This window comes from Xenopus laevis, chromosome 9_10L, assembly GCF_017654675.1.
Source record: "Xenopus laevis strain J_2021 chromosome 9_10L, Xenopus_laevis_v10.1, whole genome shotgun sequence".
Taxonomy (NCBI): domain Eukaryota; kingdom Metazoa; phylum Chordata; class Amphibia; order Anura; family Pipidae; genus Xenopus; species Xenopus laevis.
The window spans coordinates 133,690,317-133,699,018 of NC_054387.1; positions in this window are offsets into that span (position 1 = coordinate 133,690,317).

Consider the following 8,702-nt stretch of genomic DNA (forward strand, 5'->3'; position numbering starts at 1 on the left):
GCTGCTGGAACTGTTTGAGCTTAAACCTGGGGGGGCGGGGTGGATTTAGGGAGCAGGTTGGATGAGATGCCATGCAGCCAGGCAAGCTCTACTATGTGTGTCAATTACAGTTTGAGTGTGTGTTTGTGTTTCTCTGTTTGTATTTTTGTGTGTTTGTGTGTGTGTTTTTTGTGTGTTTGTGTGTGTTTGTTACTATGTGTGTGAATGATTGGTACATTTGCTGCTGTGGGGGTGTGATGCCAGCTGTGCCCACACTCATGCCCCTTTTCCCACTCTATTTACACAGTGCGCACGCAATAAACTCACTCTGTTTTACCATCGGCCTGACACGAAAGTTCCAGGAGCAGGTTCTTCTCTCTCCCCACTAGCCCTGGGCCAGGGTTGTAGCTCTCCAGGTGTTGGTGCTGGGTGTTGTAGTTCAATAACATGTGGAGGGAAGCGAGCCAGACAGGCAGGACAGATGGTCGTTCCCCTCCTCCTCCCCCTTCTACCAGACTATCAGCATAGAAAGAATGTAGGGGGGTAAGGATACAAATCACATTTATTGCACTGCCTTATGGTCCTTTAACCCCTTTCCTTGCCTTAATGTGCAAAATTGCAATTGTGCCATCTGATATATATATATATATATATATATATATATATCTCTAATTGCCTCTATGCCATCCTTCTATGAGTTCTGAGAGTATTTATACATGGAATTGCCACTGTACCAGCCTTCTATGAGTTCAGAGGGTATTTATACATGGAATTGCCACTGTACCACCCTCCTATGAGTTCTGGGGGTATTATACATGAAATTCTCCCACTATTATATATGTGCAGAGGGGGCCCTGGCATCCAAAGTTACGCCACTGTATGATAGGATTCTTCCTATATCGGACTGCCTTATTAGCATGGGAAGACTATAAAAGCAGGAGCCCAGCAGGAGGAGGAAATACTTTACTAGTGTGTGAGACAGAAGCAGTACAAATCATGCCTGACCTGGTCAAGTCTACTCCAGCCCCAAAGAAAGGCTCCAAGAAAGCGGTGACTAAGATAGAAAAAAACGCAAGAAGAGCCAGAAGGAGAGATATGCTATTTACATGTACAAAGTGCTGAAGCAGGTGCACCCCGATACCAGCATCTCCTCCAATGTCATGAGCATCATGAACTCATTTATCAACAATGTATTTGAGCCAGTGTGCGACTTGGGTGCCTTGGGCCCACCAGGAAACTTGATCAAGGGCCTGCACCCCACCCAAGTGACAGTGACATATTAGCCCTTCTCCCTGTTATTCCTGTGACATCACTGAACCCACTTACAGGCAGAGAAGTGACTGATTGTCTGACATCCCTAGAGGTCATCTGGAAAAAAGAGGAGGATCCAGGTTTTGGGGCCAAATCTATGGGGCTGGCAGGGAGACCTTATAAAAGAGCCCCTGCTATAACATCCAGCCAGAACCAGTTAGCGTGAGACTGGATAAGATGTCTGCAGATATAGAAGTACAGAGAGAGCCCATCCTGTTCCCTGACAAGCTGCTTGATCCTACCTAAGCTTCCTGTAATCTCCAGTGTGACTGCTGAGAGCCCTCCGATGACTATGGGACCCCTGTGTGAGGACAGGTCTTGTTTGTGTACCTGCCACATGGAAGCAGCTGCTAATTGTCCAAGGTTGAGGTACTTTGGAAAAAGGTAGCACTAACTGGGCAAATAAGATCTCTTAGGAAGGGGAGTTTAATTTAAACTGAACTGTGTGGTCATTAACCCCTTATGGTGTGATTGGGACTCTGATAATAAAAAGGACTGTGTTGGAGAGACAGTCAGAGTGATACCTATACACATGTCCCTAGTTTAGGATGGTATTGTGCATTACATGCCCAATTTCTTTTTTCTTAAATTTAATATAAAGTTGTTTTTTTTTGCTGCAACCTGCATTCCAGGTAGGCACTGTGCTGTAAATCCCAGTTCCTAGTATCTTTCATGCAAAGAGGCTCGCCATAGCAACTGCTACAAAGAAAATGAGTGTACCAACAAAGGGTTACAACAGATTCAGTCATTTTAACAGTACCTGATGCAGGATGCTGCAGCAGTGGACCCACTCACAAATGATCTGAAGTGTAAGTTCAGCCAGTCAATTTTTGGTTTGCCATCTGGGGGTTGTGCCAGGCCTGCCTGCCAACTCTGATTCTAAACTCTTCCTGCCCCATAGTGATCGTGCCTGCTGTCCACTGTACAAAGAGCCACACCTCTACTGATGTGCATACACTGGGGGGGGGGTGTTACATACAGATGCAGCACACACAGACAGGCAACTATCAGCATCAAAAAGATGGCATGTTCCATGTCCACACTAGCACTGCTCTACTGCCTCAGTAAGTACAGTCTGGCTGTGTGGGTGCAGACTTGCTGCTTTGCATTAGTGTTGCACCTTCCTGCACTTAGTAATCAATGTGTTGTGACCCTCACCAGTCCAACCCTGTTGAGGAGGGATTTGTGGATAAAATACAAGCAATGATAATGAGGGATAAGAGGCCATGTAACCAACCAGAGAACAAGGAGCCCAGGCCTGAAACCAAGTGGATGGGTCTAGACAGGAAAATACTGTTTGTTCAGTATGTGAAAAAAAAAAACAGATTTGATTTTTGCAACTTTATCAATGTGTGCTAAAACAGCTTGTTCAAACTCATAGAATCAGCAATGTATTTTTGACACGCAGTGGAAAGAAGAAGGAGGAACAAAAAGAACAGTAATAGCTGATGTATTAATACAGATGCTATCTGAACAAATGTGTACTGACTCACCAATATTCCTTGTTGTTCTAGTTATATTAACTATGCTATAGCCATAAGGATGAAAGTGGTATTGTATTGGAGAAGGAAGAAATTAACTTTTGGCATCTTAACTATATCCTCTATGGTATTAGGGAGTCTGAAATGTAAGGCATGCTACAAGCTGTAGAGTGTGTGCATATTCAACAGACTGTAATGTCAGGTGTGACTGCTGCCATAACATATTTAACTAGAGTACTTTTAGGCTCAAACAGTTGTAAAGTCTGTTTTTAACCACAGGCACAAGACCTGTTGGGCTGATGTCATCAGTACCAGTGGCGAGATATACAGCGACAACAATAAAACAAATTTCTAGGGCCACAAAGATGACATGATGTTAAAGTGTTGTCCTTTTTAGGACAGTTAGGGGACCTAACTGCCTTAGCACTGTACAATGAGGTGCCTGGGACTTAGGTGGTGCTTTGTGGGGTGTGTGTGATAGACATAAGAACTACATAGTAACATAGTAAGTAAGGTTGAAAAAAGACACACGTCCATCAAGTTCAACCTTTTAGTTTTTTTTTTATATGCCTAACTGCTAGTCGATCCAGAGGAAGGCAAAAAACCCATCTGAAGCCTCTGCAATTTGCCTCAGAGGGGGAAAAATTCCTTCCTGACTCCAAGATGCAATGGGACCAGTCCCTGGATCAACTTGTACTATGAGCTCTCTCCCATATCCCTGTATTCCCTCACTTGCTAAACACCATCCAACCCCTTCTTATACCTAGCTAATGTATCAGCCTGTACCACTGATTCACTTCCCAGCTCTCCCTGTAACACCCCTTTCTTCTAATCAGAATGGGTGACCTTGTGTCAGCTGGAAAGACCTACTGGTAAATAAAGCATTAGAGAGATTATTATACAATCCCCTTATATATTTATACATAGTTATCATATCACCCCATAAGCGCCTCTTCTCCAGCGTGAACATCCCCAATTTGGCCAGTCTTTCCTCATAGCTAAGATTTTCCCTTTACCAGCTTAGTTGCCCTTCTCTGCACCCTCTCTAATACAATAATGTCCTGTTTGAGTGATGGAGACCAAAACTGTACGGCATATTCTAGATGGGGCCTTACCAGTGCTCTATACAGTGGAAGAATGACCCCCTCCTCCCGTGAATCTCTACCCCTTTTAATACAACTCAAGACCTTATTTGCCCTTGATGCTGCTGACTGGCATTGCTTGCTACAGACAAGTTTATCATCTACAAGGACTCCAAGGTCCTTTTCCATAATGGATTTGCCTAGTGCAGTCCCATTAAGGGTATAAGTGGATATTTTTACATCCCAGGTGCATGACTTTACATTTATCAACATTGAATCTCATTTGCCACTTAGCTGCCCAGATTGCCAGTTTTCCAAGATCCTGTTGCAAGTGCCACATCCTGGATGGAATTAATTGGGCTGGATAGTTTTGTGTCATCTGCAAACACTGATACATTACTTACAATACCCTCCCCTAAGTCATTAATGAACAAGTTACATAAAAGTGGACCCAATACTGAGCCCTGGGGGACCCCACTAAGAACCTTACTCCAAGTAGAGAATGTTCCATTAACAACCATCCTCTGTACCCGATCCTGTAGCCAGTTTCCTATCCATGTGCAAACGCCTTCATTAAGCCCAACAGACCTTAGTTTAGAAAGCAGTCGTTTGTGGGGCACAGTATCAAACGCTTTGGCAAAATCCAAATAGATCACATCTACTGCCCCCCCCACTGTCCAGCATTTTACTTACCTCATCATAAAAAGCAATCAAATTTGTCTGACATGACCTATCCTTCATAAAGCCATGCTTATTGCTGCTCATAATGCCATTAACTAGGACAACATTTTGAATGTGATCCCTTAACAAGCCTTCAAATAATTTGCCCACCACAGATGTCAAATTTACTGGCCTATAATTGCCAGGCTGAGATCGTAATCCCTTTTTAATTATTGGAATAACGTTAGCTTTTCTCCAATCCATAGGCACCATACCAGATGAAGGTGAATCTGAGAAAATCAGAAATAGGGGCTGGTCTAAAACTGAACTAAGCTCTCTTAGAACCTGGGGGTGTATGCCATCAGGCCCTGGAGCCTTGTTTACATTCATTTTTATTAAAGCTTTATGAATCATATCCTGAGTCAGCCACTGACTAGATTGAGCTGAGCCATTAGTGCAGCTATAAAGTGAGCCTGTGAACCCAGACTCCTCTATTGTATACACTGAAGAAAAGAACTGATTTAACACATTTGCCTTTTCTGTATCTGTTACAACCATACTGGTACCATTATTTAATGGAGCAACACTCTCATCTTTTTACTATGAATATATATAAAAAAACATTTTAGGGTTAGTTTTCACCTCCACCGCAATTAATTCATTAATTTCCGTTCTTTGCCTTCCGGATTGCTGATTTACAACATTTATTACAGTGTTTATATTCATAAAATGCAGCTTCTGTCCCTACAGATTTGTAGTTTTTAAATGCCTTTCTCATCTTTCCTATTAACTTCTTTACTTCTGTATTAAGCCACACAGGATGAGTCTTAGAGCTTCTACATTTACTTCTTAAGGGAATAAATTGAGAACAGTAATGATTTAATATCATTTGACAACCATTTCTGTTCTGTGTTTTTAGCTAAAAACCTAATGCCCCAATCAATGCTCTGTAGGGCAGCCCTCAAGGCACTAAAATAAGCTTTTCCAAAATTCATGGTTTTTGTTGCCCCAGTATATATTGTTTTTTGCACCAGACATTAAATGATATAACATTATGGTCACTATTACCCAGGGTTCAATGACTTGCACATTTGCTATAAGTTCTGGGTCATTTGAGATCACTAAATCAATAATAGCATTTTTTCTGGTTGGCTCCTCAACAACCTGTGCCATAAAATTGTCATGTGACAAGTTTATAAATTTGTTCCCATTAACTGATCTGGCAGTACTGTTGCTCCAGTCAATATCCGGGTAATTAAAATCCCCGTTATTATTACTTTCCCCAAACTAGCAGCCTTTTCTATTTGCATCAGGAGCTTTGCCTCCTCCTCGTCACTTACATTAGGGGGTCTATAGCGACGCCTACAATTAATTTGCTGGACTCTTTACAATTGGTGAAGAACTCCACCCATAAGACTTCAGCCCCCTCATTTTCTAACAGAACCTCCTCCTTTATATAAGCTTTTAAATCCTGCCTAACATACAGACATACCCCTCCTCCTTTTCTATTGCCTCTGTCCCTCCAAAACAAAGTATAGCCACTGATATTTACTGCCCAGTCATGCGACTCATTCAGCCATGTTTTGGCCACACCAATCACATCATATTTTCCCACCAGCACCTCCAGCTCTCCCATTTTACCAGTCAGACTTGTTGCATTTGCAAACATACATTCAATACTGGTACCATATTGAACAAATGACATGTGGTCCTCCCTATCCTTAACAGTATCCCCAGCCAAATCCCCCATTTCCCTTCCTATGCCCACTTCCTCTTCTAACCTATCTTCCATGGAAACCTTTATTTCACCCCCCATACCTAGTTTAAAATCTCCTCAAACCTTCTAGCCATCTTCTCCCCCGAAGCATCATCATAGAGGTGCCCCCATCCCTAGCAAAAAGCCTGTAGCCAACTGAGAAATCAGCCTAGTTCTCCAAAAACTCAAAACCCTCCTCCCTACACCAATCTCTCAGCCACGCAATAGTCTACCGCTGTCTTCTTAGTGTTGCTCGTGGCACAGGTAATATCTCTGAGACAATTACCTTGGAAGTCCTCGCCCTCAACTTTACACCTAGTTTTTTAAAATTGTTCTTGAGGACTTCACCACCTCCTCTAACTTTGTTATATGTGCCTATGTGTACCTCAACTGCAGGGTCTTCCTCAGCCCCTTCCAATAATCTTTCCTCTCATTCCACCACATGCAGAACCCTAGCACCAGGCAAGCAGCAGACTGTTCTTCATGTAGGGGCCTTACGACAGATTCCCCTATCCAACTTTCTAATAACTGAATCCCCTATAACTAGAACCTGCCTTTCCTTCCTTGCACTCCCCCCACCACCCATATTAGAGCCACTGCCTCCCAGGGTGCTCTGAGAGTCAACCTGCTCTACACACGCCAGTTCAGTAAAGAGTGACATATTTTCTGTTGGTCTTCTGCCTTGTAAACCCACCGGGAGACATCCTAAAAGGCATCAGAGACTACTTTATCAATAGGTTTGAGATTTTCTAGTAGTAATGAACAAAAATGTTTGTCAGGTCTCACTGCGAAAAAATTGCCTATAGATTCTAATATACTGTGTAGAAAAAAAAAGATTGCAAAAAGGCGCTGCTCCTTTGTTATCTCTCAGTCCACCTAACTTGAATACACAGCTGGGTCTCTGCAGAAAAAAAAGAAAGATTGGAGTCGCTAAGAACTGACTTTCATTTCACACCCTATTGATAATACACTTTGGGTGGATGATCAAGCTCTATATTACGGCTGAAACAATGCGTCTTCTTGAGATCCAACGTGCTGAGAGAAAACTTATGTGACGAGACGGATGCAATGAAAATAAGGTAAGTAATAGAAATGCCGGTCCTTGTTGCTGCTTGTATCTGACAGTCGGATGCCAACTCTGCATTTTGTGTCTTCATCCCACAGTCGTGTCGTGGAGAATACAAGCAGCGAAAAGGTCCGGCATTTCTATTACCTTATTTTCTCTGCATTTGTCTCTTCGCATCTGTTTTCTCTCAGCGAGTCAGATCTCAAGAAGATGCATCATGTAGTTCCAGCAAAGAAATAACCAACCACCTACTTATCAGAGCTACAAGGAAAGAATAGCAAAATAATAAAGAAATATACAAACTTTCAAGCCCTCCCTACCTTTTACAAACCCCTACTATACAACCTGTAGTTTAGTCCAAACATGGAGAAAGGCTCCTTTAACAGATGGAGTAGATGGGACAATAGAAACCCTAGAATACGCAATTTTTTAAGGATAATAGAATGATATCTTTAGCTGAAATACAAAAAGGATTGGGAAATCACCCCAGGGACAACTGGGGCTATAATCAATTACATGGGTGTATTCAAGCAAACAAACATAAGAAGTGGAGCAGGTCTATGACTGCATGGGAACAATCCCTACTAACAACATCAGACATAAGTAAACTACTCTCCAGGGCTTATAAATTACTAATTTGCACTACTCCACACAAGTCTATGCAATTTTGCAACACTTGGCCCTAGTAATTAGACAGCTATACTCGTTTATAGATCACTCTAGGAGTGATAGAGAGGTTATTTAGTTGAGCAGCTCAAAGCTCGCCGAGGATATTAGAGGGATTAAGATCCCAGGGTATTACTGACCCAGAGTAGGGACTAAAGTGATGAGACTAGGGATGGTAGGAATTCATCTAGACTGCCTCTGACAGAGATCCTGAAAACTGGGCAATACCCCTCACAAGCTGCCACACTCTCTGCTGTATTTCCCCTGACCTGCAGGGATTCAGCCTATACTGGTACTGTGAGTATATGTTACCTTTATGCTGTCTGATTGTTCTATACTCCATTGTGGATTTATGATATGTGCTAAGTTGAATAAAGACAGTTCATTGTTTAAGAGTTAAAAAACTACTGGCGCCCATCATTGTGCTATTGCACCTGGTTACAGTTGCACTACACCCTGCCTCCACCCCGCTGCGAGGGCTGACCAAAACAAAGTCAGTTTACCATAGCGCTACAATTGTAACTAAGAACAATATCCAGGTTGAGAATTAAGCCCTCATTTTGTTAAATTTAATCCAGGAGACAGTAATAACTGATACTCTCCAGCTCCATCTACTCCAAGCAACTAAAGCCCTTAGCCCATAGTCAGGCTGGGGGCCAAATGCGGCCCATTTTCAAATTTACACTGGCCCTCAGCCTCCA